The sequence below is a fragment of the Elephantulus edwardii genome, unplaced genomic scaffold (assembly GCF_000299155.1).
Source record: "Elephantulus edwardii isolate Elephantulus edwardi_28Jun2011 unplaced genomic scaffold, EleEdw1.0 scaffold00113, whole genome shotgun sequence".
Taxonomy (NCBI): Eukaryota; Metazoa; Chordata; class Mammalia; order Macroscelidea; family Macroscelididae; genus Elephantulus; species Elephantulus edwardii.
The window spans coordinates 244,992-253,462 of NW_006399863.1; the positions used below are offsets into that span (position 1 = coordinate 244,992).

At 40.5% G+C, this 8,471-nt stretch overlaps 1 pseudogene; it reads right to left on the reverse strand.

Moving 5' to 3' along the window:
- Positions 1 to 7,446: 7,446 nt before the first annotated feature.
- LOC102875691 lies at positions 7,447 to 8,098 on the reverse strand (annotated as a pseudogene).
- Between the last annotated feature and the right edge of the window lie 373 nt (positions 8,099 to 8,471).

The following is an 8,471-nucleotide window of genomic DNA, read 5'->3' on the forward strand; positions in this document are numbered from 1 at the left end:
GGACAGTTGGAAACACTACTGCAGGATATTTCTTGCAGATGAAAAAATAGCCTTTGAAAGATGCAGCCTCTGCTTGATTTTGTCTCAGTGTAAATTCCTTCTGACTCCCTTCCCATTTCTTGCCTTGGCTGAGATTGAGATGAGGGTGAAATGTGGAACAGCAGGTGGCCCTTAAGCCTGACAAGCCCAGCCATCCTGTCATGTTTTAATGATTCTTTTGCAGGTGTGAAAGTTTTTCTTCTTTCTCTTTTTTATAACTTTAGCATAAGCACAAGTTAGGCTATTTTTGTTGCAGCAGTGTGATGGGTTTTTCCGTTTTCCATGTAAAAATTGACTCTCCTCTTCCTATGTAAATAGAATTTATTTTCTATATTATTTTATAAATTTTGTAATAAAATTCTTGCACGTCTTTGACAACCCTTTGTTGATTGTATTGGCTGTCTCTAAAGCTTCCCCCACCCCCCAAACATACACACACACATTGTCATCTTCTCTGGAGGTTTTTGCTTTGTTTTACTTTGTTTTCCTCAATTTACATGTTTACTTTTATAGGGATTTTAATGGCCATGTTTATATCATATAAATCACCATGGAAGAGTGCATCAAAACCTGGGTCCTAATTCCCAAAGAATATAGACTCACAGCTCAGTTTCTGTTCTAAATCTTCCTGAAGTTGTACAGTATGTGGAAAGGAAGATTAATTGAGAGTAGATAGTACCTCTTCTCTGTGATAAAGCATGGAAAACACAGGGGCTGGCCAGCAAAATGTCATGAAAAGCTGACTTTTGTTAGTTTTCTGGTCTCTGGTTTTAGCTCATTCCAGACACTTGGATATTTTCTTTCCCTTTGGTTTTTAAAACTCAAAGCAACAACAACAAAACATGTTAACTGTTGCTTGTAATCCTGGTTTGTGATGTTCTATGGCTATGAATTTAATACTTACGGAGTGTTCTATCTGGCAGAAATATCTTGTTCTAGTAAAAATAGTGTACCCTTCGAAAATCTCGCACCACTTGACTTTGATGTGCTCTAACAAAGTTAAGGTCACAGAAGATGTTGAATTTCCATTTTAGATAATTTCATTGTGCTTAACAGACACTTGAAAATAGAAAGAACTCTAATAATATTGGGATGTTACACAGAGCATGTAATTAAAAATGGGTTCCCTTTACAGAAATCTTCATCTTTTCTGTTTTTGTTACTGGTTTGATATAAAAAATATTTTCATTAAAGTTTACAGAAGAGTTGGATTTTCATTCATTCATTGTTGTACATTTTTCCTCCCTCCCCCCGCCAGCTCACTTTCTTTTTTTAAAACATATTCACTCATGATTGTACTATTTTTTCCCCCTATTTCCTTCCCACTCCCCCCTAGTCCTCTTTGCAATGTACCTTTTCCTCTGGACCATTGTCTTACATATAATGCCTAATCATATATTCCTTTTAAACAGTTCTCTCCGTCATCTGTTCCAATACAGTGTTCATTATCTACCCACTCTTTTCCTAGTCTCCTCTCAACTCCCCATGTCAGTCCTGCTTCATAATAGTGGTGTTATGCAGTATTTGTCCTTTTGAGACCAAGACATTTATTTCACTCAGCATAATGTCCTTCAGGGTCACCCATGTTGTGTAATGTTTTATGAGTTCATTTTGTGAGTTGATTATTTTTCAGAACTGCATAGTATTCTGCTGTGTGAATATATCATAGGTTTTTTTATCCACTCTTTTGCTGATGGGCATTTGAGTTGTTTCCACCTATTTGCTATAGTGAGTAACGGAGCAATAAACAGTAATAAATATACATCTTTTTAGATGACAGTTGTGGTTTCTTTAGGGTATATTCCCAGGAGTGCAACTGCTAGGTCAAATGCTATTTCTATTTCCAACTTTTTGAGAAAGCATAGCCCTCCGTCTTGATGAAGGATTACATCTGTGTGCTGTCAGAGCAAGACCACTGGCCTTTCAAATCCTTCCTCTGTCATCTTTGGACCTTGAGACCCAAGGTGGGTTCTGTGGCCTCCCTGCAGTTTGATTTCCTTTGTGGCATGAAAGAAAATAATGAAATATACCATATAATTAGGGAGCTCTGGTGGCCTACTGGCAAGAAGCTGCACTGGCCTCTCAAATACCGAAGGCACACAGTTCAAGTCCAGCTGCTCCCTGTGAGAAAGATGGGTAGTCTCCTCCCATGTGATTAACTGTCTCTGAAAACCTACCTGAGCATTAGCTATGGGTTGGTTCTGACTCACTGGCACACAACAACATTCTTATAATTGTCATGATGATCTACTGAAATTGAAAAGTTCTTAATGAAGTACCTAGCACAAAATAACCAAAACAAATAAGAAAAGAAAAGCAAAACCACAACAACTCCTAAACCTATTACTGTCAGTTTAGTTCTGACTCCTAGTAAACCATAGGACTAAACTGCCCATAGTGTTTCTATAGCTGTAACCTTTCCGGAAGCAGACTGCCCCATATTTCTCTTTGACAGTGGCTGCTGGGTTGGACTGGCAGCCTTTTGGCTAGTAGATATTTCGCCAAATCATTGTGCTCCTTTAGGAAATAATAGAATTCAATCAATGCTAGATCTTTTGTCACTTATTCTTCTTGTCCTGAAAGGCTAATTCTGAGGCTCCTGTGATTACTTCCACTATCTTTTGCATGCTTAATGTCTGTTAAGACTTGTTTCTTAGGAAAGCCTCAGCATTTCTTAAACTATGTTTCATGGAACACTAGATTGGAGATGCTAATAATCTTTGTAAAGAGAACAAAAGGAAAATTGTTACAAAGCCAAAAACATTGAGAAAATGCTGTGGAGGTGGAGGGGGCTGGAAATCACATTTCTTTATAGTGGAACTCCTCGGAGCTCTTAGTATGCTCACACCTTGGTATGTATCCAGAAAAACACTTAAATATACAGAATTGTTCTGCATTATTTAATCTGTGAAAGCCTGTATGCAAGGTACAGTTTGTAGGAGTAGGATACTAAAGCATAGACATTTTTGAAAGCTTATATAGTTAATAAAAGTTTACTTAAAACTAAAGGGTGATGGACAGCCACTTCACACCCACAAGGCTGATTTTTATCAGAAAGTGGAAAATAAAGCATTGGCAAGGGTGTGGAAAAATTGTATCACTCAGACATTGTTGTTGGGAATTGTAAAGTTGTAACTGCTGTGGAAAACACTCTTGTGGTTCCTTAAAAATATTGAAAATAGAATTAATTAATGATCTAATAATTCTACTCTGAGATATATACCCACATACTTAAAAGCAGGGACTCCAATTAATAATAACATGTACATCAGTTTCATTGCAACATGATTCATAATAGTCAGAAGGAGGAAGAAGTCCAACTACAGATCAGCAGAGGCATGTAGAAAGAGTGTGTATCATAGACATGCAGAATATTAAACAGCCATGAAGGGAAATAAAGTTCCAATACATACTACAACATTGGTGAACTTGGAAAACATTATATTACATGATATAAAACAATCATATCAGGCCCGGTATAGTATGTTGCTTTTTTTTTTCAGTTTGCTCAGCTCCACAGTCAACACTCTTGGCACCAGCAGTCAGGAAATCAAAAAGCATATCGCGATGGGAAAGTCTGCTGTTAGGGACCTCTCTAAAGTACTCAGGAACAACGGTGTCTCTCTGGAGACTAAGGTGCGCCTGATACAGACCATGGTGTTTGCAATCGCTTGTTATGCATCAGAGAGTTGGACAATGACTAGGGAGGACAGAAGGAGAGTGGATGCTTTTGAGCTGTGATGCTGGAAAAGAGTATTGAATGTACCATGGACTGCCAGGAAAACAAACAGATTCATCTTGGAGAGGATTAAACCAAGCTACTCCTTGGAGGCAAGGATTCTGGGGCTTCGTCTGACATACTTTGGACATGTTGCCAGGAAGGACGGGTCCTTGGAGAGGGACATCATGCTTGGGAGGGTGGAGGGACAGCGCAGGAGGGGAAGACCCTCTATGAGATGGATTGATTCAGTGACTGGCGTAATCAGGATGGGTGTGTCAGAGGCGGTGCGGTTGGCACAGGATAGAGCAGGGTTTAGGGCTGTTGTGCATAGGATCGCTATGAGTCGCAAACGACTAGACGGCACATAACAACAACAACAACATCTAGACTAAACAAATGCATAGAGGGGAAAAAATATAAAGTTGGTACCTGGAGCAGAGTGCAGAGGTGGGAATTATCTCCTAAGTATTACCTATTCGAATTGTTGGAAACATTTGCAAATAAATTGCAGTAAGAGTTGTACTTCATAGTAACTGGAATTAATGTCATTCAATTGAAAATTAAACGATTGTTAAAATTACAGAAACTGTGTAATATATATCTTATAACACTTGATAAACATAACAAAACTCAGAGGTGATCAAGTACATCTGGCTTGCCTTATCTGTGTCTTGTTAAACTAGTGATAGTTGCCCCTTCCGACTCCATTTGCGAGGTTAGCAGTTCCTGAGTGAAAAGATGCAACTTCATACACACTGAAAAGAAAATGAGAATCAAGGGCTTGGGTTTCAGTAGCCCCTTGGGCACTAATTACAGCTTTGGGTTCTTGTTAAATTCTCTTACATTCTCCCTTAGGAGGAATGTCTTCTTTCAAAATTCTATAAAATAGATAATCGAAATACTTCACATTAAATTTTATCCTGGTGTGACAGGGCTGTGTATTTATAAAATTGCACCTCTCCACTCCCATAGCTGAGACTGATAGTATTGAACTGCGTGACTCATTTTCCTTCATGTGATATTAATCCTGAGAATCGTAAAAGCCGTCTATTTGCTTTGGCACTGTCAGAAACTTAATTGTGTGCCCCCAAATAGGTAGCAACTTGGTCAACATTCCTAGCAGTTTAGGACTCACGTAATAATATAGTTTGGTGCTATGCACTGGTGTCATTTGGTAGTTAAGTAATGATGTAATGATCCCATAAAACATGATCTGATATAATTATCCTCCATTTATAATGTGTTTTAAATCCTAACCTCTATGATATTAATGAGACAGGGTAGGTTGCAGTTTTGCTTATAAGAGAGGATTAATTAGGGAATTAAAGTTTATCAAATCAATCTTTACAATATAAGAGTTTAAACAAGGAAGTAGCGAGAGATCAGCCTATCACCAAGAAAGAGGAGCCAGAAGCAGAGCAACTCTTTTATATCAAAAATCTCTCTTCTGAGAATGTCCTATACCCAGAGGGAAAACTGGTTCTAAGACACATAAGGACGTCTAAGGAATCCTGCCAGACTCACAAATGTTGAAAGGAGACAAGTACCTTCCTCCAAGACAAGAAAAATAAAAAGCATTCCTTTAAAGACCATACCCTGGATTTGATCTTCAAGGGTCCTAAACTATGTGAGAATACATCTCGGTCTGATAAGGCTGTTTATTTGCCATATCTCTGGTATAACAGTACTAGATAATCAATGCCGAGATTTCACATAATTCTTCTCAGATTCATGAAGTTGACTCCAGCCTAACCTGTCCCATAATGTATTTATGCTAAAGCAAAAGAAATTATAATAATTTTATGATATTTCTTTTTGAGACAAAAAAAATATATAGTTGGAGAGAGCTCTACTTCTGAAGCTTAGAAAGATGAGTATGCCTCTTACTATTACTACATCTCAACTGATATTGCCAAATATGCATTAATTGTGGTATCTTGAGAATTAAAAATAGCCATTCCTAAATTAAAAGCAATGATGCTAAAACACATATTTTCAATCAACATTGTCCTCCATAGTGTGTTACCAAATGTGATTTGTCTACTTCCCAGTCCGAGTAAACCTGTTTCCTTTTGGAAGGGTGGGAACAGCACAAGAGAGGAAGACCCTGGATGAGATGAATTGACTCAGTGACTGGGATAATGAGGATTGGTTTGTCAGAGACAATGAAATTGATTTTAAGGTAGAGCAGGGTTTACAGCTTGCTATAAGTGACTCAATGGTATATAACAACAACAACAAACAAGCTACTGGGGTAATGAGGCTAAGTGTGTTAGAGACAATATAAGGTTGGCACAGGATTGAGCAGGGTTCAGACCTGTTGTACGTAGGGTTACTCTGAATCCCAAGAGACTCACTATAACAACAATTTAAGAATAGCTCTCTCCTCTGTGATTTTCATCACTTTTTTCTTGGCAACATCACATCTCTGAATAGACATTTCATTGTCTTATACTTGTATCTGTTCCTTTATTCTTCCTTATCTTCTTTAGATCACCTGCCTGTCTCATGGCTTCCCTTGCTGAATTTTTTTTTCCCCCAGCCAGAGGAAGTAGTCAAGAGAAGTTCCCAAGCAGCAGAGCTTATCACTCGTCATCTGATGGCCACAGTGGGACTTTCCGTAACTCATGCTTGATATGTCTCTTGTCATTAAACCAGCTTCCCATTTATGCTAAATCTCTCATCCTTCCTGTCAGTATTTACTCTTGCTCATTTTTTAAAGAAACTTGTATGGGGAAACCTGCCTCTCCCAGTCTGTGTGATACTCCAGCGTCTCTGAGTTTTCTTATGCACTTGACTTGTGTTTTCCCTTCATCTTCTATCTCTCCCCTTCAACCACCACTTCTATGTGACAGCTGCCAAATATTTGTTTGTATACCACGCAGCTTCAAAGTTTGAGGAATTGTAACTTCCGCCTTGCTCAAGGCTATTTTGATTGCCTTTATGAAACATAGGTAAGTTTGGCTTGAAAATACCTCCCCGTTTTCACTTATTATGATCTGACTAGTCCACAGACATCTTCTCTTGGGCTTTGTCAGCATTTCAGTCTCTGATATGGTAGCTGTTAAGCCACATGTGGTAATTGAAATGTAAATACACTTCCTATTTACAAAGCAAAATAAAAACAATTATCATCAAGTCCATTCTGATTCATGGTGAACCCATATGGGTCAGGGTAGATCTCAGATCTCAGCTGCTTAGAATTTTCAGTGGCAGCATTTTTGAATAGCTCATTGCCAGGCCTTTCTTCTTCTTTGTTCCCCCCCACCATGAGGATTGCAGATTATTGGGAAGGGTGGACAATGTGGGGATCATAGTGCAAAGGCAGAGAGGAGATGGAGCCCTTGGACCAACTGTCCACACAGCTTCACACTGAGGGGTGAGGAGAGGGGGAGCATGTAGGGAGTAGGGTGTAGCCTAGCCTCAGATTTTCACTAAATGAGAACCCCCACCTCTATTCTCCCACTTTTTCTTTTTTGCACTCGGCCCTGGGCGACTAGGGTGTCTGTCCAGCACTTGAACTGGCCATTGTCTCCACCACTGTTAGAAATGGAGGCTGGGGTGGAGAGGGAAATCCCAGGTCCTCAGGCTGGGCCAAAGGAGGGTCTGGGAAGGAAGTGGGTCCTTGCATCCCCCTTCCTTGGTTAAGATTTTTTGGTTTTTGCTGAAAGGGCTACAGGAAATATTCATAATTGTAAACCCCAGAGCACAGAGCTACTTTCCTGGGTGACCTGCAGGTCACATCCACACAGACAGCAGGCTGGACAGTGGGCTTCCAGGCCTCTGTCGTCTCGGCAGTGTCCTCTGATCTGGTCATGGAATGTGCTGAGAAAGTTGCAGACCTTGGCAATCATGTCCCCAAAGTGGGCGAAGCCCGACTTGCCGTGGCCATCCAGGTTGGCCTCCACGGCCTCCTCACACAGGAGCACCACCTCATCCAGTATCATCTCCAGGTCCTCCTTGCAGATGAAGTTCTCAGTGTTGAAGCTGTAGATCTTGAAGGTCTTATAGATCTTTGCCTTGAGATCATGAGGTGCAGACTTGCAGAGCACGGAATATATGACAACCAAGTTGTGGAAAGTGAGGTTCCCATCACCAGTATCAGGGAAGGCCTCCACAATTCTCTCTAGAAGAGGTTCTCCTGGAGCTCCGGCATCAGAATGATGCGGCTCACGGGCACGTGGATGATGGGACTCTTTCTACAGTCCATGGGGACGAGGTTGGGGCCAGCTCGTAGAACCGTGCCTGGAGCTTGGGTATATCCTACTCCTTGAAGAAGCTGCTGTCCGGGTAGTTGTCCAGCTGTTCTTCAGTCAAGATGTTATGTTTGTTCCCCATGGTGGTGGGGGCACCATGGCTGCCCTGCTCGGGCGCTGCCTCCCGTCATCAGAGACCACAGCTCTGCTCCAGCGCCAGGCCTTTCTTCTGAGGGATTTTAAATGAGATCAGATGTCTCACCTTTTGGCTAACAGTCAATCAATTAATTATTTACACCAGTCAGGGACTTAAAATTGAAAATTCTTTTTTGTTTCAGTTACATTGGTCCCATTTCAAATGCTGATGTGATGATACTTGTGCCAGATGACTTACATTTCTATTGTGGATCAGTAGAGTGACAACCTACCGATCTTTGACCCTCAGGCAGATTTTCAGAGGCAATTAATTGCCCAGAAAGAGATTGCCCATCCTCCTGCAGAGCGGCTGGTGGTTT